The 23,983-nt window shown below is 43.8% G+C and overlaps 1 long non-coding RNA gene across 1 annotated transcript; it reads left to right on the top strand.

The window, feature by feature from the left end:
* Positions 1–370: 370 nt before the first annotated feature.
* On the top strand, positions 371–23,958 carry LOC132381073 (uncharacterized). The gene is made up of 3 exons (XR_009507915.1): positions 371–1,295; positions 19,323–20,648; positions 21,941–23,958. It is a non-coding gene; the product is annotated as an uncharacterized LOC132381073 (long non-coding RNA).
* The last annotated feature ends 25 nt before the right edge of the window (positions 23,959–23,983 follow it).

A 23,983-nucleotide genomic window follows, 5' to 3' on the forward strand; every position in this document is an offset into this window, starting at 1 on the left:
AGTTTCCATACAATGCAATCTGCACTTGGGATTGAATTATGACTGTAGAAGTACCATTGGATGTCAAATTAGGCCACCACAAGGTCTATTATTGCTGGTGCCCACAGAAAGGTCCCATCCATTAGGAAGTGGAATGTTGCTAACTTCTATAATGAGCGATCACAAGTTTTTGAACAATTTTTGTGGAAGGTAGTTATGCCATAAAAGCTCATTTCCTGTTGTAGCTAATAATAGGCTTTGACTAGTAAACACTCTTACAGTATAATGTAGCTGCAGGCTGCAGCTGAATATTCCAGAGTTCTTTCGGTGGGACTGTGTATTTTTGCTGTCCTGCACTGGTCGAGATAGGTTCCAGTGTTTAAGTTGCTTTCAAACTGGGGCTAATAATGAAAGATCCCTCCCATTTCTCACAGGAAAGTTACGAGGACTTCAATTCAAAATGAGGTGAGGGAAAAGTTACAAATATACCTTTGTGAAGGTGACATATATGAATGTCACTCAGACACACACTGAGACACACATCCATGGAGATACAGACAGACAGAGACACACACGCGCACTCACATGTGGTCAGACAGACACATGGATAGACACACACTGAGACACTCAGTCAGACAGACACTGAGACACTTGGTCAGACAGACACAGACACTCGGTCAGACAGACACAGACATTCGGTCAGGCAGACACAAACAATCAGAGAGACACACACTGAGACATTCGGTCAGACAGACACTCTGTCAGACACACGGTCAGACAGACACTCAGATACTCGGTCAGACACTGAGACGATCAGAGAGACACACACTGAGACACTCGGTCAGACAGACACTGAGACACTCGAACAAACAGACACAGACACTTGGTCAGACAGACACTGAGACAATCAGAGAGACACACACTGAGACACTCGGTCAGACAGACAGACACAGAGACACTCGGTCAGACAGACAGACAGACAGACAGACACAGACACTCAGTCAGACAGACACAGACACTTGGTCAGACAGACACAGAGACACTCAGTCAGACAGACACGCACAGAGGCAGGCAGAAAGACACATTCACATTGAGAAGTTTTCAGACACTCATCTACGGAGATACATACAGACTGACACACAGAGACACATGGTCAGACAAACAAGCACCCAGACAGACTCACTCGAACAGACTTCGGCAGAATGTGGATTCAGTTCACTGGATGAAGTGAACAACAGCCGTCGCCTCCAGCGCATCAACAGTGTAAAATCTTCACTATAGGAGAGGCTCCATCGCTTCTGCAGAGGAAGAGAGGGGTAAGAAATTTCCAGAGCTTCTTCACAGCCTGATGATGTGAAGAATTACTTTGCTGCTACTACCGTTAGAGTAATACTGTGATATAAGGATTGTTCCTTTCAATGTGATGACCTCGTACATATGGCAATAAATTTGACTTTAACTTTGCTAAGAGTTTCAGAACAAGTCAAAAGTTTTGAATAATAATCTTCACCACATGGTCTTGATGCAAAGAGTTCCCGTCACAGCGCTGAGAAACAGAAAATATTGCAGAATAAACCCTCAACAAAGTGAGTACTTTGTCATGGCCTGGAATAATTGCAGGTAGAATGGCAGATTGGTAGCCCTTTAGTCAGTTTCCTTTGATAGAGTCACAGCCTGGGGCATCAGCTCAGAGACGCAGGAGCAAAATGAACTGCTGACATTAAGCCACATCTGATCTCTGCATATTGAGAACACACAGCAGTTCTCATCAAAGGGTCATTAGTGGAGAGGGCAAGCTGCTTCTGGGTATCAACACCTCGGAAGATCTGTCCTGGGCCCAACACATTTTTTTGCAATTATGAAGAAGTCATGCCAGTAGCCATATTTCATTTAGAGCTTGAGGAGATTTGGTATGACACCAAAGACTCCAGCACATTTCTACAGATCTTGAATTGAATTGACCTTATTACACCCTTCATGAGGAGGAAAAATCTTTACGTGATGTCTCCACCTAAATGTACAATGGGCAATTTATAGTGATTTATGATAAATAGTATGTATAACAGGACAGTCAATATAACACAAAAATACAGTTGTATCAGTGAATTAATCAGTCTGATAGACTGGTGGAAGATGCTGTCCCAGAGCCTGCTGGTCCTGGCTTTAACGCTGCGGTATTGTTTCCCGAACGGCAGCAGCTGGTTGGGGTGATTTGGGTCCCCAATGATCCTTCGGGACCTTTTTGCGCACCTGTCTCTGTCAAGGTCCTGTACCGCGGAGAGCATCCTGACTGGTTGTGGCGAGCTACATATACCTGTCTGGACACGCCCCCTGCTGACTGCTCCTGTGGCTCCTCCCACAGACCCCTGTATAAAGGCGATCGAGGCCTGAGCCTGGCCTCTCTGTCTCCAGGATGTAGTATGGTGGTCAACCACTGCTTGTTCCTTCTTCCAGTCAATAAAAGCCGATATCTCGCCTTTACGTCTCAGAGTGAGTTATTGATGGTGCATCACTGGTTACACCAACGTCTGGTGTGGAAGCTCCAATGCACAGAGATCGGAAAAAGTGGCAGGAAATTGTAAACTCGGCCAGCTCGATCATGAGCACGAGCCTCCCCGGGCACTGACGACATCTTCAGATGGCGATGCCTCAGACAGGCAGTATCTATCATGAAGGAGTCTCACTGTTCAGGACATGCCCTCTTCTCACTCTACCATCAGGGAGGAGATACAGCAGCCTGAAGATGCACACTGAACATTTTAGAAACAGCTTCCTCCCCGTGCTATCTGATTTCTGAACGGTCTGTGAAAACTGCTTCACTATTTTGCTCTTCTTGCTCTTTTTAGTTTTTATATATACTGACTTTTTAATACATGTACTGCACTATACTGCCTCAATACAACAAATTTCATGACGTGTCAGTGATAATAAGCCTGATTCTGATTCTGAAATGTATTTCAAGCCCAACACCACAACGTGGTACCTGTGAGGAGTTGACAATGATCAAAAGCTGCTGAATTTGAGTATCTTTGAAACAAATATTAGCTGCAATTTTCTGCTACGCTAACTGTTCCGATCTCACTCATGACCACTACCCCCACCCCCCATGTCCCTTTGTTAGGGGAGTGCTTCTCATGTGTATTAATTACGGGTTGCCTCCAGGCAGACTTTGTGCGGTTCAGACTCTGTGTGATAAGTGTGGGAACGCAGGCGGCTGGCTTTCTCACTCACCTGTACGACATGTAGGAACTGAAGAGCTCACAGTGTCTTCCTGCTACTGGAACACACCAGACATGGGGTGCTGGGGCTCTCGCATCTCTTACTCCAGTCTTTTGTCCCTCCTCTCACGCCCACAACCTGTGCCCGTCCGATGATCTCCTGTTCCCCGATTCTCTCTTGTCTTCTCTTCCCTGGTCCTCGTTGACCCTCAAAGAACCCATCTGCCTTCCCAACTGAAGTTAAGTCACCCACAGCTAAAAATTTCAGAGGACTCTCCAATTGGGAATTCGTATACCTGAAACGGTTTATCTGCTAACTATCATATCGCTGCTGGAGCTTGCTAAAAGATAAGGATTAGCTTTACTTGTCATGTATATCAAAATGCGTTGAGCTACTCCAAAACAGATCAGCAAGGGTTGTGCTGGAGGTAGCTTGCAAGTGTTGCCTGGCCAATATCACGTGCCCACAACTCCCTAACCCCAACCTGTACCATGCACCCACCACTCTGCCTCTCCCACCACTCTTGGCAGAGTGTGCCATGCACCCACCACTCTGCCTCTCCCACCACTCTTGGCAGAGTGTGCCATGCACCCACCACTCTGCCTCTCCCACCACTCTTGGCAGAGTGTGCCATGCACCCACCACTCTGCCTCTCCCACCACTCTTGGCAGAGTGTGCCATGCACCCACCACTCTGCCTCTCCCACCACTCTTGGCAGAGTGTGCCATGCACCCACCACTCTGCCTCTCCCACCACTCTTGGCAGAGTGTGCCATGCACCCACCACTCTGCCTCTCCCACCACTCTTGGCAGAGTGTGCCATGCACCCACCATTCCATGTTTTTTTTAAAAAAAACTGTTATATCCTCCCTGTACTTTCCTCTAATCACCTTAAAATTGTGCCCACTCATATTATTAAAACCAATTAACTGATGAATCATTAAATAACAAGAACAAATGCTGGTAGCACACAGTAGGTCAAACAGCATCTATGGAGGGAGGAACAGCTAGTCAGTGGGCTTTTGTACTGACTGGAAAATAAGAAGTTAGACAGTTAATTGTTTCTACGCAATTCATAAAGCAGAGAATGTGGAAGAGCAGAAAAAAGAAAGAAAAGAAAGGCAAGACTTGGTATGGGAGACCAGAGGAGAATGCGGAAAGGATCAAAGATCAGTTTTATTCGCTATATACTTTTAAAAGTATTAGGAATTTGCTGTGATGTGTTGGTGTGATAAACAACAAAATAAATTACAACATACAACAAATCTCATAAACAGCCTATAAAAATATTCACGCCCCCCCTCCCCCGGAAGTTTTCATGTTTTACAACATATAACAAATATAAAACACAAAATAATTGATAGCATAAGTATTTAGCCTCCTTTAAGATGACACACCAAATCATCACTGGTGCAGCCAGTTGGTTTTTCAAGTCACATAATTAGTTAAATGGAGATCTGTTTTTGGAGACCCATGTGCAGTCAAGGTGTTTCAATTGATTGTAGTAAAAATACACCTCTATCTGAAAAGTCCAACTGCTGGTGAGTCAGCATCCAAGCAAAAAATACACCAGGAAGACAAAATGATACTCCAAGCAACTCTGGAAAAAGATTATTGAAAAAAACTTCAGGAGATGGATACAAGAAAATTTCTAAGTCGCTGAATATCCCTTGGAGTACAGTTAAGTCAATCATTCAGAAATGGAAGAATATGACACAGCTGTAAATCTGCCTAGAGCAGGCCATCCTCAAAAACTGAGTGACTGTGCAAGAAGGGGACTAGTGAGGGAGGCCACCAAGAGAACTGTGCCAACTCTGGAGGAGTTACAAGCTTCAGCGGCTGAGATGGGAGAGACTGCGCATACAACTGTTGCCCGGGTGCTTCAGCAGCACAACTTTATGGGAGAGTGGCAAAGAGAAAACCACTGTGGAAAAAAAACTCACATGAGATCTTGGCTCGAGTTTTTCGAAAGGCATGTGGGGAACACTGAAATCAGCTGGAAGAAGGTTCAATGCTCTGATGAAACCAAAATTGAGCTTTTTGGCCATCACACTAAATGCTTCGTTTGGCATAAGCCAAGCACTGCACATTATCAAAAACACACCAGCTCTACCGTGAAGCATGGTGATGGTTGCATCATGCTGTCGGGATGCTTCACTGCAGCAGGCCCTGGAGGCCTTTTGAAGGTAGAGGGTAAAATGAATGCAGCAGAATTGAGGGAAATTCTGGAGGGAAACCTGATGCAGTTTGCAAGAGGAATGTGACTTGGGAGATTTGTTCTCCAGCAAGCCACTAACTCCAAGCATAAAACCAAAACTAACAGGAATGGTTTAAAAACAACAAAGTTAATGTCCTGGGGTGGCCAAGTCAGAGCTCAGACCTCAATCCAATTGAGAATTTGTGGCTGGATTTGAAAAGGGCTGGTCACTCATGATCCCCATGCAATCTGGCAGAGCTTGAGCAGTTTTGTAAAGAAAAATTGGGGGGAAATTGCAGTGTCCAGATGTGCAAAGCTGATAGAGACCAATCCACACAGACTCAAGGCTGTAGTTGCTGCAAAAGGTGCATCTACTAAATACTGACTTGAAGGGGATGAATACTTATGCAATCAATTATTTTGTGTTTTATATTTGTAATTAACTTAGATTACTTTGTAGAGATTTGTTTTCACTTTGACACAAAAGAATCTTATTCTGTTGATCAGTGTTAAAAAAGTCAAATTAAATCCACTGATTCAAAGGCAACACAAGTGAATCTGCAGATGCGGGAAATAAATAAAAACACAAAATGCTGGTAGAACTCAGCAGGCCAGACAGCATCTATGGGAAGAGGTAGTGACGATGGTTTGGGCCGAAACCCTTCATCACTGTGATTCAATGTTGTTAAACAATAAAACATGAAAACTTCCAGGGGGCAGGGTGAATGAATGCTTTTTATAGGCACTGTAAAATGTTAGAGGAACTCAGCAGATCAGGCAGCATCTATGGAAACGTATAAGCTCGACTTTTGGGCCAAGACCATTCATCAGGATTGGAAAGGAAAGGAGAAGTCAACAGAATAAAAAGGTGGGGGGGGGGGTCGCGGAAAGAGGTTAGCTAGAAGGTGATAGGTTAGAGCAGTAGCTAGAAGGTGTTTCAACAATTATGAGAAAAAGAATTATATAAAAAGCAAAGTTACATGTAAAATATGAATATGGAATAAAATGTATATAAATACCAGCAAGTAGTTGCAATGTAAACAACATAATAAAAAGTAGTTTAGAGTTTTTATATGGGGGTGATTACAGTTAGAGGGGGTGAGGTGGCTAACTAGAATGGGTGGTCAGATTAATTGATCGAGAGGACTGAAGGGAGATCTGTATACAAACTAAAGAAGGATCTGGACAGAATGGATAGTGGGAGACTGTTTCCATTGGTGGGGTAAGAGGGGGATCTTGGATGAGATGTCACACGTGTTGAATAAAAGTGAAAAGAATTAAGAGCATAAACACATGGAAATTTGCAGATGCTAGAAATTCAAGCAACGCACACAAAATGCTGGTGGAACACAGCAGGCCAGGCAGCATCTGTAGGGAGAAGCACCGGCGAAGTGTCTCGACTGGTTGACATCTGGCGTGAGCTGCCTGCAGATGTGGTGAAGGCAGCTTCCACTATGATCTGTGAGAAATGGGTAAGTAAAGGACAAGGAAAAGTTTGCAAGACCACAGAAAGGGAGCCATGTGGCGGAACAGGTGAATTCTTTTGGTGGAGAGCTGGTGTGGACATAATGGGACAAAATGCCACCTTCTGCACTGTACAGTCAATGTCATAGAACACTACAGCACAGAAACAGGACCTTCAGCCCATCTAGTCCATTCTGAACTGCTAATCTGCCTAGTCCCATCGATCTGCAACCGGACCATAGCCCCCCCCATGCCCCTCCCATCCTCTACCTATCCAAATTCCTCTTAAATGTTGAAATCGAACCCACATCCACCATTTCTGCAGGCAGATCATTCCACACTCTCACCGAGTGAAGAAGTTCCCCCTCATGTTCCCCTTAAACATTTCACCTTTCACCCTTAAGCCACGACCTCCAGTTCTAGTTCACCTAACCTCAGTGGAAACAGTTTGCTTGCATTTACCCTGTCTATACCCATCATAATTTTGTATACCTCTATCAAATCTCCCCTCATTCTCCCTGTTCTTGGACTACAGTTCAGCATTTAACACCATAGTTCCATCCAGGCTCGACAAGGAGCCCAGAGTCCTCAGCCTTCACCCTGCCTTGTGCAGCTGGATCCCGGACTTCATGTCAGATCACCAGCAGGTTCTACGAGTGGGCTCCCTCACCTCCAACCCTCTGACTCTCAATACAGTAGCCCCTCAGGGCTGCATACTGAGTCCCCTCCTTTACTCCCTGTATACCTATGATTGTATCACCACCCACAGCTCTAATCTGCTAATTAAATTTGCCAACCGGCCTTATCTCAAACAATAATGAGATAGCCTGCAGGGAAGAAGTCATCTCACTGACACTGTGGTGTCAAGAAAACAACCTCTCCCTCAATGTCGCAAAAACAAAGGAGCTGGTTGTGGACTACAGGAGGGATGGAGACAGACTAATTCCTATTGACATCAATGGATCTGGGGTTGAGAGGGTGAGCAGCTTCAAGTTCCTAGGCATCCACATCACCGAGGACCTCATGTGGTCTGTACACACCAGCTGTGTAATCAAAAAGGCACAACAGTGTCTCTTTCACCTCAGACATTTGAGGAAGCTTGGTATGGGCCCCCAAATCCCAAGAACTTTCTACAGGGGCACAATTGAGAGCATCCTGACTGGTTGCCCCACTGCCTGGTATGGGAACTGTGCCTTTCTTAATTGCAGGACTCTGCAGAAAGTGATGCGGACAGCCCAGCACATCTGTAGTTGTGAACATCCCATGATTCAGGACATTTACAAGGACAGGTGTGTAAAAGGGGCCCGTAGGATCATTGGGGACCCAAGTCATCCCAACCACAATCTATCCCAGCTGCTACCATCCAGGAAACGGTACCACAGCATAAAAACCAGGACCAACGGGCTCCGGGACAGCTTCTTCCACCAGGCCATCAGACTGAGTGTACTCTATATTACATTGACTGTTCTATTTATTATAAATTATTACAAATTACTATGATTGCACAAGGCACATATAGATGGAGATGTAACAAAGATTTTTACTCCTCATGTATGTGAAAGATGTCAGGAATAAAGTCAATTCAGTTCCATTTACCAGGGAATGAAGTCCGAACCTATTCAACCTTTCCCTGTAACTCAGGTCCTCGAGTCCTGACGACATCCTGTACATTTTCTCTGTATTCTTTCAATCATATTTATACCTTCTAACTCGCTTGTGACTGTGAATTTATTGAACAGTTGATTTCAGCGTTTATAGAATGCCTCATTGAAAAGGGCAATCTGCTCCATGAACTACTTTATTAGATACCTCTTGCACTTAATAAGGTGGCCACTGAGTGTCTGTTCGTGGTCATCTGCGGCTCTAGCCCCCCCACTTCAAGATTTGCCACATGCGTTCTGAGATGTTCTTCTGAGCTCTACCATTGTAATGTGTGGTTAATTGTGTTACTGTCACCTTCCTGCCAGCTTAAGCCAGTCTGGTCATTCTCCTCTCATTAACAAGGCATTATAACCCACAGGACTGCTGCTCACTGGATGTTTTTTTGTGTTTTTTTTTTGCACCATTCTCTGTAAGCTCTAGAGATTGTGCATGAAGATTCTAGGAGATCAGCAGCTTCTGAGATACTCAAACCACCCCGTCTGGCACCAACAACCAATCCACTCTCAAAGTCACTTAGATCACGTTTCTTCCCCATTCTGATGTTTGGTCCGCACAATAGCTAGACCCCTTGGCCATGCTTTTATGCATTGAGTTGCTGCCCCAGAACTGGCTGATTAGATACTTTTATTGGCATACAAGTGTACCTAATAAAGTGACCACTGAGCATATGTTGAGGATCTCGTTGCTGTTTGTGATATTTTGCATTTCATTTCCCTGCAAAGTACTATTTCATGGAGCTGGCCTGAGCTGTTTTGATCATATGATTATGTACTCAGTTAAAGAAAGCATTTCATCCTAGGAACAGATTCCTGTCATGCTTTTTTTGATCTTGGATTGTGGATGCAGATACTTGTCAATCAGATAAAGCTGGGCTGTCTAAGCCTGGCGTTATCTGCACAGATATTCCAAAACAGGCTCTGATGAGTGATGTGAGCAATCAATGGGGAGATGGTAAACAATGCACATGACTTGGTGGAGATTTAATTTCTTGCTCCCACTTGCCCTCCCCAAGGCAGAAGTGTGTCAAAACATCAGGGGATAGATTCTGTGTGAATTATTCAGTTTTCACACACACACACACACACACACACACACACAAACACAGGGAGCAAAACATCCCACAGCTGTGTGATTCTGATCTGTCACACTCGGATAAACACGGCTGCTTCTCATTCCACATCTCTCGTTTGGGATAAACATTCCTTTCACTACGAAAGCCGTGAAATTGCACTCGAAATGGGCTCAGGTACCAACAGGAATAGTCAAAACATCTAGGAGTTATGCCCGTGACAGATCTACCTGTAGATGGATTAAACTGATTATGCAGAGGGAGCACGAAAGCTGAGGAAAGTAAAGAAAGGGAGATAGACCCTGCTTTTGTATGGTGCTCTTTCTGACCTTAAGATATCCAAAGAGTTTCACAGCAACTTAAGTGACATGGTTGGGGCTGGGATCGTAGGAGGGTGAAGAGGTTAGCTTAATTTGTCACATGCACATCGGAACATACAGTGAAATACATCTTTTGCATCTAGAATGTGCTGAGGACAGCCCCCAGGTGTGGCCATATTTGCAGCACCAAAGGACCATGCTCACAACTGACTAACCCTGGCTCGAACATGTTTGGGACGTGGGAGGAAACTGGAGCACCCGGTCATAGGAAGAGCGAATAATCTCCTCACAGTCAGCGGTGGGAATTGAACCTCAATCGGTGATCACTGGCGCTGTGGGTTCTGTTAATAGGCACAGATTTAAAACTTTGGGGCATACTGCAGGAGGTTTATGAGGCAATGTATTTTGAATATAGAGTAGTCATTATCTGGAACTCATTGCTTATAAAGGTGACAGAAACAGAGCCAATCAGGATTTTCATAAGGGATTAAGGGAAAAATAATCCTCAGGGAAATAGCAAGGGAGTGGAACATACAATTTACAGAAGGTCTACTAGCTCCTTGCATAGATATGATAGGCTGAATAGCCATTTTTGTGTCGTAATAATTCTGGGTCACAGTTGTCATGTAGGAAATACCGCAGCCATTTTGTGAACGGCAACCTCCCATTAATAGCAATGAGATAATCGACAGGTAACACACACACAAAATGCTGGTGGAACGCAGCAGGTCAAGCAGCATCTATAGGGAGAAGCGCTGTCAACATTTCGGGCCGAGATCCTTCGTCAGGATTAACTGAAAGGAAAGATAGTAAGAGATTTGCAAGTAGGAGGGGGAGGGGAAAATGCGAAATGATAGGAGAAGATCATTGGGGGTGGGGTGAAGCTGAGAGCTGGAAAGGTGATTGGTAAAAGGGACACAGAGCTGGAGAAGGGAAAGGATCATGGGACGGGAGGCCTAGGGAGAAAGAAAGGGGGAGGAGAGCACCAGAGGGAAATGGAGAACAGGCAAAGTGATGGGCAGAAAGGGAGAAGAAAAGGAGGAGGGGGAGAAAAGCTAAATATATCAGGGATGGGGTAAGAAAGGGAGGAGGGGCATTAACAGAAGTTAGAGAAGTCAATGTTCATGCCATCAGGTTGGAGGCTACCCAGCCGGTATATAAGGTGTTGTTCCTCCAACCTGAGTGTGGCTTCATCTTGACAGTAGAGGAGGCCACGGATAGACATATCAGAATGGGAATGGGACATAGAATTTCCAGCATCTGCAGATTTCCTCATGTTTGTCTAATCAACAGGTAATCGGTTTTTAAACTCATAACCTACTAAAGGATAAAAATGATTGTAAGTAAGTCATTGGACCAATGTCATGAGCTGATGCTGGAGGTAGGTCAACATTACTCCTTTTTAGAAAAAATTATTCATTTTTCCAAGATCTCAGCATCACTGGCAATGCCAGCATTTCACACAAAATGCTGGAGGAACTCAGCAAGCCGGGCAGCATCTATGGGGAGGAATAAGCACTCGATGTCTTGGGCCGAGACCTGTGCTGGGAAGGAAGGGGATGGGGGGAAGAAGTTCATGTCAGAGTTGGAAGTGACCTATAGGTAAGAGGTGTTCCCATGAGTCTAAGTGATAGAGGTTACAGATCTGAGAGATGTTATTGGAGCAGTGGGAATGATTCGAAGACCGTAAGATACAGGAGCAGAATTAGGCCCTTCAGCCATTGAGTCTGCACTGCTATTCCATCATGGCTGATCCCAGATCCCTTCAACCCCATACACTCTCCTTCTCGTCAAATCCTCTGATGCCCTGACCAATCAGGAAACAATCAACTTCCACCTTAAATATACCCATGGACTTGGTGACCACTGCAGTCTGTGATAGAGTGTTCCACAGATGACTAATCTCTGGCTAAAAAGATTCCTCCATAGCTCCGTTCTTTGATTTTGAGGCTTTGCTCTCTGGTTCTGGATCCCCCCACCATAGGAAACATTCTCTCTACATCCACCCTATCTGGTCCTTTCAACATTGGATAGGTTTCAATGAGATTCCTCTGCATTCTTCTAAATTCCACTCAGTACAGGCCCAAAGCTGCCAAACGCTCCTCATATGTTAACCCCTTCATTCCCAGAATCATCCTCGTGAACATTCTCTGGACTCACTCTAATGACAACACACCCTTTCTGAGATATGGGGCCCAAAACTGTTGACAATATTTCAAACGCAGTCTGACTAGTGTCTTATAAAGGCTCAGCATTATTTCCTTGCTTTTATATTCTATTCCCCTTGAAATAAATGCCAACATTACATAAGCCTTCTTTAACATAGACTTGGCCTATAAATTAACCTTTTGGGAGTCTTGCACGAGGACTCCTAAGTCCCTCTGCACCTCTGATGTTTGAACCTCCTCCCTATTTAGATAATAGCCCGCACAATTGTTCCTTTTATTGAAATGCATTATTGTACATTTCCCAACACTATATTCCATCTGCCACTTTTTTGCCCATTCTTTGTCTAAGTCCTGCTGCAATCACATTGTTTCCACAGCACTAGCTACCCCTCCATCTCTCTTTCTGTCATCTGTAAACTTTGCCACAAAGCCATCAGTTGCATTATCCAAATCATTGACAAACAATGTGAAAAGTAGTGGTCCCAATACTGACCCCTGAGGAACATCACTAGTCACCGGCAGCCAACCAGAAAAGGCCCCTTTATTCCCACTCGCTGCCTTCTGGCTGTCAGCCATTCCCCTATCCATGCCAGTCTCTTTCCTAAAACACCATAGGATTTTATCTTCTTAAGCAACCTCATGTATGGCACCTTGTCAAATGCCTCCCGAAAATCCAAGCAAATGACATCCACTCCCTCTCCTTTGTCCACACAGCTTGTTACTTCCTTGAAGAACTCAAAAAGATTTGTCAGGCAAGATTTCTCCAAGTACCCCGAAATGTCATTCTTAATAGTTGACTCTAATAGTTTTCCAACCACTTAGTTTAGGCAAACTGGTCTATAATTTTCTTTCTTTTGCCTTCCTCCCTTCTTAAAGAGTGGAGTGATATTTGCGATTTTTCACTCCTCCGGGACCATGCCAGAATTAAGTGATTCTTGAAAGATCATGACCAATGCACCCGTTATCTCTTCAGCAACTTCTCTCAGGACTCTGGGATGTAGTCCATCTGGTCCAGGTGACATTTCCACCTTAAGACCTTTCAGTTTGCCTGACATTTTTTTCTTTGTAGTAGCAATGGCACTCACTCCTGCTCCCTGACACTCATTAATTTCTGGCACATACTGAACATACTGAACATTGATGCAAAGAACTCATTGAGTTCATCTGCCATTTCTTTGCCCTCCATTGCTTCCTTGTGGTGAACTACTTATACCTGTCTGGACACGCCCCCTGCAGACTGCTCCTGTGGCTCCTCCCACAGACCCCTGTATAAAGGCGATTGAGGCCTGAGCCCGGGCTCTCAGTCTCCAGGATGTAGTATGGTGGTCAACCACTGCTTGTTCCTTCTTCCAGTCAATAAAAGCCGATATCTCGCCTTACGTCTCAGAGTGAGTTATTGATGGTGCATCATTCCTCACTAGCATCATTTTACCGTGGTCCAGTATCAACTATTGCCTCCCTTTCCTCTTCATATAACTGGAAAAAACTTCTGGTATCCTGCTTTATATTATTGGCTAGTTTGTCCTCATATTTAAACTTTTCCCTTCTTATAGCTTTTTTAGTTGCCTTTTGTTCGATTTTAAAACCTTCCCAATCATCCAACTTCCCACTTTTGTGACTTTATATGCCCTTTCCTGGGCTTTTATGCAGTCCCTAACTTCCCTTGTCAGCTATAGTTGCCTACCCCTGCCCTTTGAGAACAACTTCTTCTGTGAGACATATCTACTGGGCCTTGTGAACTATTCCCAGAAACTTCAGCCACCTCTGCTCTGTCATCATCCCAGCCAGTATCCTCCTACCCACCTGGGTGAGTACTCTGCTCCATACTTTGTAGATGGTATCTTTCAGCCATGGAATTCCAGCGGTACACAAAACAAATGGTCTGTGTGATGGGGAGGGTGCCAATCAAGCAGGCTGCTTTGTCCTGGATGCTGCCCTTGAGTATAACTTCCAACAGTAATGGTGAAAATCAGTGGGGCCCACACAGCCTGACAATTATGTGGAGGAAGAACCTGGGATATGATATCGGTAACTTCTTCCGTGAAGATTTCGCTCATTTGGAAGGAATTAAAGCTAATCGCTCAGTCTGTCCACGATGGAATTCCTCATCTTATAGACTTGCTGAGAACTGTTTCAAATGGAATTAAGTTAGTAAAAAAGGAACTTGAGTTTGTACAATGAAGTTTGATAAATCAAATCATGAAACATAGTGATGAGTAAAGCTGTCAGCAGCTGTACATAGATCATAGAACAATATAGTACAGGAGCAGGCTCTTTGTCGCATGATTTCTGTGCCAACCATGAGACCAATTTAAACTAATCCCTTCTGACTGCACGTGATCCATGTTCCTCCATACCCTGAGTGTTCCCGAGTCTGTAATAATTTCATCATTGCTCCTGACAGCTCATTCCGGGTGCCTACTGCTCTCTGTATAAAATATATACCCGTACAACTTAAAACTTTCCCCTTTTATCTTAAATCTTTGCCCTCTAGCATTTGACACTGATACCATGGGACTTGTCATTGTATAATGACCTGGAACCTGATTTTTGCTGGTGTTGTTAACAAGCTGGTGTGTGAAGTTAATATTGCTCTGTTCCAGCCATGTTATCCAGGACAGACAGAACTGAGAATGGTGCTTAATCCTAATTGATGCCAGTTCTTGGCAAACAGCCTGCAGATGTTGCCAAACCATGCTCTCATCTTCACAGCTCAGTTACACATAATCCCCTCCCTTCCTGCTTCTCATTCTGCAAGAACTGCAAAAGGCAACAATTAAGGAAATTAAATCTGACGTGTGCATTTATGCACCATTGCTTGTTTTTGTAGGTGGGTAGAGTGTAGCCTGACTAAGGTGTTTTCTCTAATTTGGCTATCTTCGCTTCACGTCATTAGGGAGGCTCAGTAGCACAGAGATTAGCACAACACTTTACAAGACCAGCAACCCGGCTTCAATTCCTGCTGCTGCCCAAAAGGAGTTTATTGGTTCTCCCTGAGATTGTCTGCATTTCCTCCCAGTGCTCCGGTTTCCTCCCACAGTCCAAAGACGCGTTGGTTGGTCATCGTAAATTGTCCAGTGATTAGGCTCGGGATAAATTGGGTGGTTGGATGGCTCAAAGGGCCGGAAGAGCCTACTCCATGTGGCATACCGATAATAAATAAACAAACAAACAAACAAATAAATAAGTAAAGACACTGAGTGACACAGAGAAACACTCTGACCTATTGAGTCCCGATAGTTCTTTATTCAATTGTTCTACTTAGGTCCCTTTTCATTTTTGAGCTCTCACATGTGTGAACACACACACACACACACTCACACACACACACAGACACACACAGACACACACACACACACACACACACACAGACACACACAGACACAGACACACACACACACACACACACACACACACACACACACACACACACACACACACACACACACACACACACACACACACACACACTGTTCCTATGGCTAATTTATCATTCCTTAATCAAGGAATACACTGCAGCCTCTGTAGATGCAGGGTGACCTTAACGGAACAACGTCATCTACTCCACAGTGCAAATTATGCTGGCTGGAAACTGTTCCAATTAAGTTATAGCATGTCCAAAAATAAGGAAAGGGAATTCTGGCTTTTTTCTTCATTAGTTTTTGTTCTTTAGGAGTTGTCCCAAGTAAACAGCTGCCTCGATTAACTAATGGCCCAATTAATCAGAATGGACCGTACTAAAAGTACTAAAAGTAAGACTGTACACTAAAGTATTGTAGATATTTAATACATATAAAGTTTACAAAATCAAATCCATCAAATACATATGTATATTTAAGGTAGAGGTTGATAGATTCTTGATTAGTCAGGGCATGAAGGGATATGAGTAGAAGGCAGGTGATTGGGACTGAGAGGAAAATTGGATGAAATGGCATGATGAAATGGCAGAACAGACTTGATGGGCCAAATGGCCTAATTCTGCTCTAATACCTTATGGTCTTAAGGACTTTTATACATGCTTAAGATATATACATGCATTTTAAACACTAATGATGTATAACGCATCTACAGCTTAAATGCAATTATACAAACACAAAAGAAACAGAGTAAATCTATATATGAGAAATCCCACATGAAAGTTGCCTCCCAACAACCTGGATATGTTTTGTTATTTGATGCCATTCACCTTTTGTCGAAGGCATTTGGTAAGGTACTATTCATGCAGCTACTAAATGAGACTAAAAACCATGAAGAAAAAAATAGCAAGCCAGCAGCTTGGATGGAAAACTGGCGACATAACTGGGAACAGAGGGGAACAATGGGAGGGGGGGTATTTTTTTTCTGACTTAATGGAAGTGGACAGTGAAGATCCCCAGGGTCTGTATTAAGGTCACACTGATCTTAGCATTAACGATTTGCACTTGTGTGGTTTAGCCACAATTTGCAAAAGGTGCAAAGCATAGATTGGTGTGATTGGGTGGAGAGGTGGCAGATGCAGATTAAAGCTGAGAAATGTGAATTGTCATATTTTGGAATGAAGAAAAAGAATAACCAAAATAAATGCGGGGGGCACATCTTTTAAAAATGGACCCAGAAACAGGGAGATCTGGTGGTTCCTAGGTGTTGTTGGTTGAATTGGCAGGTTGGGATGAATCCTAATAAGCTCATTCTACCAAAACCTGATACCAAGGTATTCACTTTTACTCCACCCTTATTTATCCATAAACTTTTGAAAGACAGATTATTAAACCTCAGGGTGGAGGCAGAGTGTGGGTGCTCCATAAATGAAAAAGCATTGTGTTGACTGCATTAAGACGAGTAGACCTCTCTACATGTTGGGACAGGAATGGAATTCATCCTCAGTTGTAAACAAGTCAGACAGAGCTTCAAAACTTATCTATTTTATAGATGTGCTGGCTTGACTCATCTGCCGAGTTTTTAATATTTTCTGTTTTTATTAGAGCATTTGAGAGCCAAAGCACCAGATCAGAAAGTGGGGGGATTAAAGGGTAGGCAGACCTCATGGCCAGTAAGAACAGGCAGGGCAAAATAATGGACATAGTGAGGCAGAGAAGGAGTGTCAGGAATGGGGAGATGGTGTGAGTGTTGGCACACCCAACCTGAACCACCAGGCAAGATCATTTGATTCTGAACAATTGGCTTATTGATCATTACAGAATGTCTTTCTGTCTCTGTGGTGCTTCCTGCTCCCTTCCCTCTCCCTTCCCCTTTCCCCAACCAAGATACCCCTTTCCCTGCCTCCTTCCCACTCTCAGTCTGTGATAGAAACCATATCAGAATCAGGTTTATCATCGCTCACATATGTCATGAATTTTTTTATATATAGCTGTTGCAGTACAGTGCAATACATAAAATTACTACAGTACTGAGCAAAAGTCTTAGGCTCCCTGTCTGTGTATATGTGCCTAAGACTTTAAACTTTACTGTATATGGGTGGAAATCAAAAATCAGGAAGGTGCAATCACTTTGATGTATTTATATTGCTGATCCCTCCCTCCCCCCCACACCCGTTAGCCACCAGGATACTGAGGAAGAAGAATACCATGAGCTGCCTTAATGACTATCACCTGGTAGCACTCATTGATGAGATGTTTGAGAGGTTAGTCATGACTAGAGTAAACTCCTGCCTCAGCAAGGACCTAGACTCATTGTAATTTGCCTGTTGCCTTAATAGGTCAATGCAATCTCGATGGCTCTTCACATGGCCTTAGACCACCTGGACAATACAAACACCTATGTCAGGATGCTGTTCATTGACTACAACTCAGCATTTAACACCATCTTTCCTACAATCCTGATTGAGAAGTTACAAAACCTGGGCCTCTGTACCTCCATCTGCAATTGGATCCTCCACTTCCTAACCGGAAGACCACAATCTGTGCAGATCAGTGGTAACATCTCCTCCTCGCTGATGATCAACTCTGGTGCACCTCAGGGGTGTGTACTTAGCCCACTGCTCTACTCTTTCTATACCCATGACTGTGTGGCTAGGCATTGCTCAAACACCACCTTTAAATTTGCTGATGATACAACCATTGTTGGTAGAATCTCAGATGGAAACGAGAGGGTATACGGGAGCAAGAAATGCCAACTAGAGGAGTGGTGTCAAAGCAACAACCTTTCACTCAACGTTAGTAAGATGAAAGAACTGATTTTGGACTTCAGAAAGGGTAAGATGAAGGAACACATACCAATCCTCAAAGAGGGATCAGAAGTGGAGAGAGTAAGTAGTTTCAAGTTCCTGGGTGTCATGATCTCGGAGGACCTAACCTGGTCCAAGGCAGGGTCTATACTTCATTAGGAATTTGAAGAGATTTGATTTGTCAACAAAAACACTCAAAAACTTCTATAGACATACCATGGAGAGCATTCTGACAGGCTGCATCACTGTCTGGTATTGGGGAGGGGGCGGGGGTGGTGTTGCTACAGCACCTGACTGAAAGAAGCTGTTGTGGATTGTAAATTTAGTCAGCTCCATCTTGGATACTAGCCTACAAAATACCCAGGACATCTTCAAGGAACAGTGTCTCAGAAAAGCAGTGTCCATTATTAAGGACCCCCAGCACCCAGGTAGGAGGTTCAGAAGACTGAAGGCACACATTCAGCGATTCAGGAACAAGTTATTCCCCTCTGCCATCCAATTCCTAAATGGACATTGAACACGTGACACTACCTCACTTCTTTAATATATATAATTAATGCTTTTTGCACGATTTTCAATCTATTCAATATACACATACTGTAATTGATTTACTTATTTATTATTATTATTATTATTATTTTTATTTGTTTTTTCTTCTTCTATATTATGTATTGCATTGAACTGCTGCCGCTAAGTTAACAAATTTCATGACACATGCCAGTGATAATAAACCTGATTCTGATTCTGAACAGATATGCTGCCAGGCGAGGGAAAGTGTAAACACAACAGGGTTGATTTAGTGGGAGACTTCAACTTCTGTGATGTTGACTGGAACCACCTTGGTATAAAAGGTTTGGACGGGTCAGAATTTGTTTGGTGCATCCAGATAGGTTTCTTAAATCAATATGTAGATAGTCCAGTGAGAGGAGGGGCCATATTGGAGCTGATATTTGACAGATGCACTAACACATAGCATACAAAAGGTAGTCAACATGAACAGCATCTCTGCTACAATAAAGCAGTATCAACTCTGATGGATAAGTCATGTCATTGGGATGCTTAAATCATGTCTCCCTAAACAGATCCTTTACTCCCAGTTGAAGGAAGGTCATGATGAAATGGCAGAGCAGACTCGATGGACCAAATGGCCGACTTTTGCTCCTTTGTCTTATGGTCTTATGGAAGGTCAGCAGTGCCCCGGTGAGTAAAGAAAATGCTTCAAAGACAGCATCAAAATCAACCTGAAGAACTTCAACATTGCATTCGAAAACTAGGAAGAGATTGCACTTGCTGGGTACACCTGGAGGGAATCTGTTCAAAGGGAGCTGCGCTACATGAGAACCACCTCCACTGTGCCACAGACGCCATGTGGCAGCTGTGGAAAGAGAGACCAAGTAACCTGAAGACTGAACCACAGACACCGCTTGCTTTTGCCCACACTGCACCAGAGTATGTGGATCCTCGATAGGCCTCTACAGCCAGCTGAGGACCCACCGATAGACAACCCCCAGGAGAATGTCATGGTATTGGGTAATAAGCCTAGCCAGGTGATTGACCTTTCATTGAGAGAACAGTTAGGGAGCAGCAATCATAACTCCTTAATTTTTAAGATTGCTATAGATGTGTATGGACCTTATGGGGGAGTATTAAATTGGAGTAGGGAAAATTACGAGAATATTAGGCAGGATCTTGGAAGAGTTCATTGGGAGCAGCTGTTTTTGGGCAAGTCCACATCTAACATGTTGGGGATGCTTAAAAACCAATTGCGCAGAATACAGGACAGGCATGTTCCAGTAAGCATCAAGGACGAGGATGACAAAGTAAGGGGACCTTGCACGCCGGGGGAGATGGTGAATTTATTCAAGGAAAAGGAAGCACATTGTACGTAAGGTTAAGGATGCTAAGAACAAACTGAGCCCTTGAGGACGTTAAAGAATCCAGAAAATAACTCAAGAAAGGGATTAGGAAAGCCAAGAGGAGCCAAGAAAAGTCTTTGGCAATTCCTGCCTCAACCACTTCCTCTTGCAGCTCATTTCATATATGCACCACCCACTGTGAGTAAAAGTTCTTCTCAGGTTCCTGTTAAATCTTTCCCCTCTCACCTTGATTCCCCAACCCCAGGGCAAAGACTATGTGCATTTACCCTAAGTACGCTTGTCACGATTTTAGAAACTTCTCACATTCTCCAGCAGCTCACTGTGGACCTGGCAAAGGGCCGCCATCATGGGAAGGCCAGTTTTCCAGCCGGCATTTCGGGAGGAAGCTTAGGGACAGAGGCAAAAGCCAGGATATCCGGCAGTCCTTCTCAGAGCTTCACGGACAAATGTGCTCAGTCGTTCAGATGTGGAGACTGGAGCAGAATGAGGGAATGTGGCAACCTTCCTTCACTATTGGATTTAGCGAACCAGGTGGGTTTGGACTACAACTCCACAGCTTTCGTGGTCACTTTCACAGACTCTAACAACACGGCTCCACAAATCTTCAAAACTAAATTCAGCTCATGACACTATTTTGGAAGAATTTGAACACCTCTCAGATATAGATAAAGAAATCCCCTCATCTTTTTACCTGAAACACTAACTCATTTTCCCTTTCCACAGTTGTTACCTGACCTGCTCATTTACTCATTTATCTGTTTTCACCCTTTTCACTTTACCCATTCAAAGATTCACTTGTGTTCTGATAATCAATCATTCATTCTCTCACTTTCTCTCACGCACACAGCATAGCGGTTAGCGTAACATCTTGCAGCACCAGTGTTAAGTGATTGGGGTTCAATTTCTGCCGCTGTCTTTAAGGAGTTTCTATGTTCCACCGTGGCCATATGAGTGTCCTCCAAGTGCTGCAGTTTCTTCCCACATTCTAAAGACGTACAGGTTAGGGTTGTTAAGTCATTAGCATGTTATGTTGGCACCAGAAGCTAAATTCAAAACTTGTGGGCTGCCCCCCGAACACATCCCCCAGCTGTGTGACACAAACAATGCATTTCACTGTATGTTTCAATGTTTTGATGTGTATGTGACAAATAAAGCTTATCTCTTCTCTCCTTTTGCTTTGAACATTTGTCTTGCTTATCACTTCATGCCTGTCCTCATTTCTTTGTGTATTTTCTTGGTAAGAAATAGGACAAAAGATCTCAAGGAGAAGCTATCATGAGATCCTAAGATATCAAAGGATTTTACAAGTATTTCCCCTGGAGATGGGCCAGAATTACTTTATTACCCTGCACAAACCGTGAATGTTTGTTGACAGCTGCACAAATTGATAGCAGGGAATCTGTGAACCTTTGGCCAGAGGGAGATGTAGTGTCTGCCAAAGGTGCAAAGTCACAAACAAAGATTACATATAACATGGGGAAAATGATTGATGCTAATATTGACCCTCAGCACAACAACTGAAAACCTGCCTGTCTTTGATAAGCTTGTTGATACATCTGAGGTGATTCAACAGGGTAGTTTCAGTCCAGCATGCCCTGTCCATTTCTGATTACCTAATCTCTTACCCAGAGCCCTTTTGCCTGAGATCTCGCACCCTGGTGCTAATACCTGGGGATTTAGAGTTAATATGAGCATTAGTACTGTTAAATCTTTGCTGGCAATTGCCCAGCCAACATGTGTGGGAACCAAAGGGGAGCTACAGAGGGACTCCACGTGTTAATGCTCTGGTGAACTGCGCACTAACCTTCTCTCTGTCACTTCAGTTTTTTTTAGAGATACAGCAATGGAAACAGGCCTTAAGGTTTGTTATCACTGGGGGAGGTAGTGAGAATTGTGACTCAAATAGCCTCTGACTACCAAGTCCAGCTCCTGGCCTGGTGGAACCGTTCTACTGACAGGAGAAGGGGCAAGGGCAGTTCTTTTTCGTTCCTCTCCACGCCTTGTGTCGCATCAGGTGGCAAACTTGCCATTTCTTCAGTATATGTCTGCTTTTTACGAGGCCGAGTTGCCAGCTCGACACTCAAACCAGCACGGATGGAAAGCGTGCAAGGAGCTGGCCGGATTCTAACCCGGGACCACTCGCCTCGAAGTCCGGTGCTCAACTTCACTTGCCCCATCATGGAAATGCCCCACAACCAATGGACTTGCTTTCAAGGACTCTTCTTCTCATGTTCTTTATATTTATTGATTATTTTTTTTATTATTATTCCTTCTATTTGTACTTGCACCATTTATTGTCTTCTGCAATCTGGTTGAACACCCTCGTTGGGCGTTTTCATTGATTCTGTTATGGTTACTATGCTATAGAATTATTGAGTATGCCCGCAAGAAAATAAATCCCAGAGTTGTATATGGTTACATATATGTACTTTGATACTTCTATTTTTCCCCAGGGCTGAAATAGCTAACACGAGAGGGCACAGTTTTAAGGTGCTTGGAAGTAAGTACAGAGGAGATGTCAGGGGTAAGTTTTTTCACTGGGAGAGTGAGTGTGTGGAATGGGCTGCTAGCGACGGTGGTGGAGGCAGATACAATGGGGTCTTTTAAGACACTCCTGGACAGGTACATGGAGCTCAGAAAAATAGAGGGTTATGGGTAACCCTAGGTAATTTCTCAGGTAAGGACATGTTTGGCACAGCTTTGTGGGCCGAAGGACCTGCATTGTGCTGTAGGTTTTCTATGTTTCTATGATAAAATTTACTTCGAACGTGCTAATGTGTTTCTAGATGTGGATGAGGCAATATATGAGCAATTGATACAGTGGGAAAGGAGAGGGAAGGGGAGCTGAGGTCATAAAAGAGATGATAGAGACCACAGGAAGGAGGGTAGAGATGGGAAATTTGAGGGAGGAAAGAGGGACGTACTAAAGGGGAGCAGACAGGAAAGGGAAGAAACACAGGAAGAAAGGAAATAGGTGAGAGAGAGAATGAGAAGAGAGAAAGTGATGGCATAGGATGGAGAGGAAAGAAAGAGATTCAAAGAGCAGTGAGCAGAAAGGAGCGCAAAGAGAAACAGAAACAAAAGTAGAGAGTGGAAAAAGAGAGGGGATAGAAAGAAAGCAAATCTAATAGGAGACAGGGACAGAAAAAAAGAAGGATGGAGAATTAGATGCTGTAGATGGAGAGAGGGAGGTAGATGGATAGATATATAAAGAGAGGGAGAGAGAGAAAGATGGAGAGAGAGAGAGAGAGAACCAGAGATCAGAACTGATACTCATCAGATTACACGACTCAAATCTCTGACATGAAAGTATTTCAAAGTATGGAATAAATTATTAAGAATTTTTCTTTCAGCACGACATGAAACCCTCTGATTTTACCTTTTTTTAACAGGCAGTTATGTAAAGAATTTTTTAAGTCTTTGTGCGGCTAAATTCACAGTCAGTGGGAGGACCTACTGAGAGTGGTGTCACGATGAATGACCTCAGCTGCAATGAAACAGAAGGAGAAATCCTGATGAGCCTGCTGGGGGTTGGAGGGGTGGGGGCAAGGTTTTGAGAACCGCTCAACTGTGCACAACACTCTCCATGGGCCCATATATAACCTCTGTTTACAGGGACTGTGTGTGATACCTCCCTGTTCCATTGGACCATTTGTTGGTAGTACAATAGGGAGATGTTTTAAATTCCACTAAGTTTCCTGGGTGACGTAGTATTTTGAAAACAAGCACAGAAATTGCCTTGCTGAAAGCTGTGCATCAGTTGGTTTAAGTGCCTGACCCTTATTTATGAGCGCAGTGTTACTATTGATAGCAGCACGTGAGTGTGACAGACTTTCCAGTACTTTTGAACTCTGACGCAATGTGAG

The sequence above is a fragment of the Hypanus sabinus genome, chromosome 25, assembly GCF_030144855.1.
Source record: "Hypanus sabinus isolate sHypSab1 chromosome 25, sHypSab1.hap1, whole genome shotgun sequence".
Classification (NCBI taxonomy): Eukaryota; Metazoa; Chordata; class Chondrichthyes; order Myliobatiformes; family Dasyatidae; genus Hypanus; species Hypanus sabinus.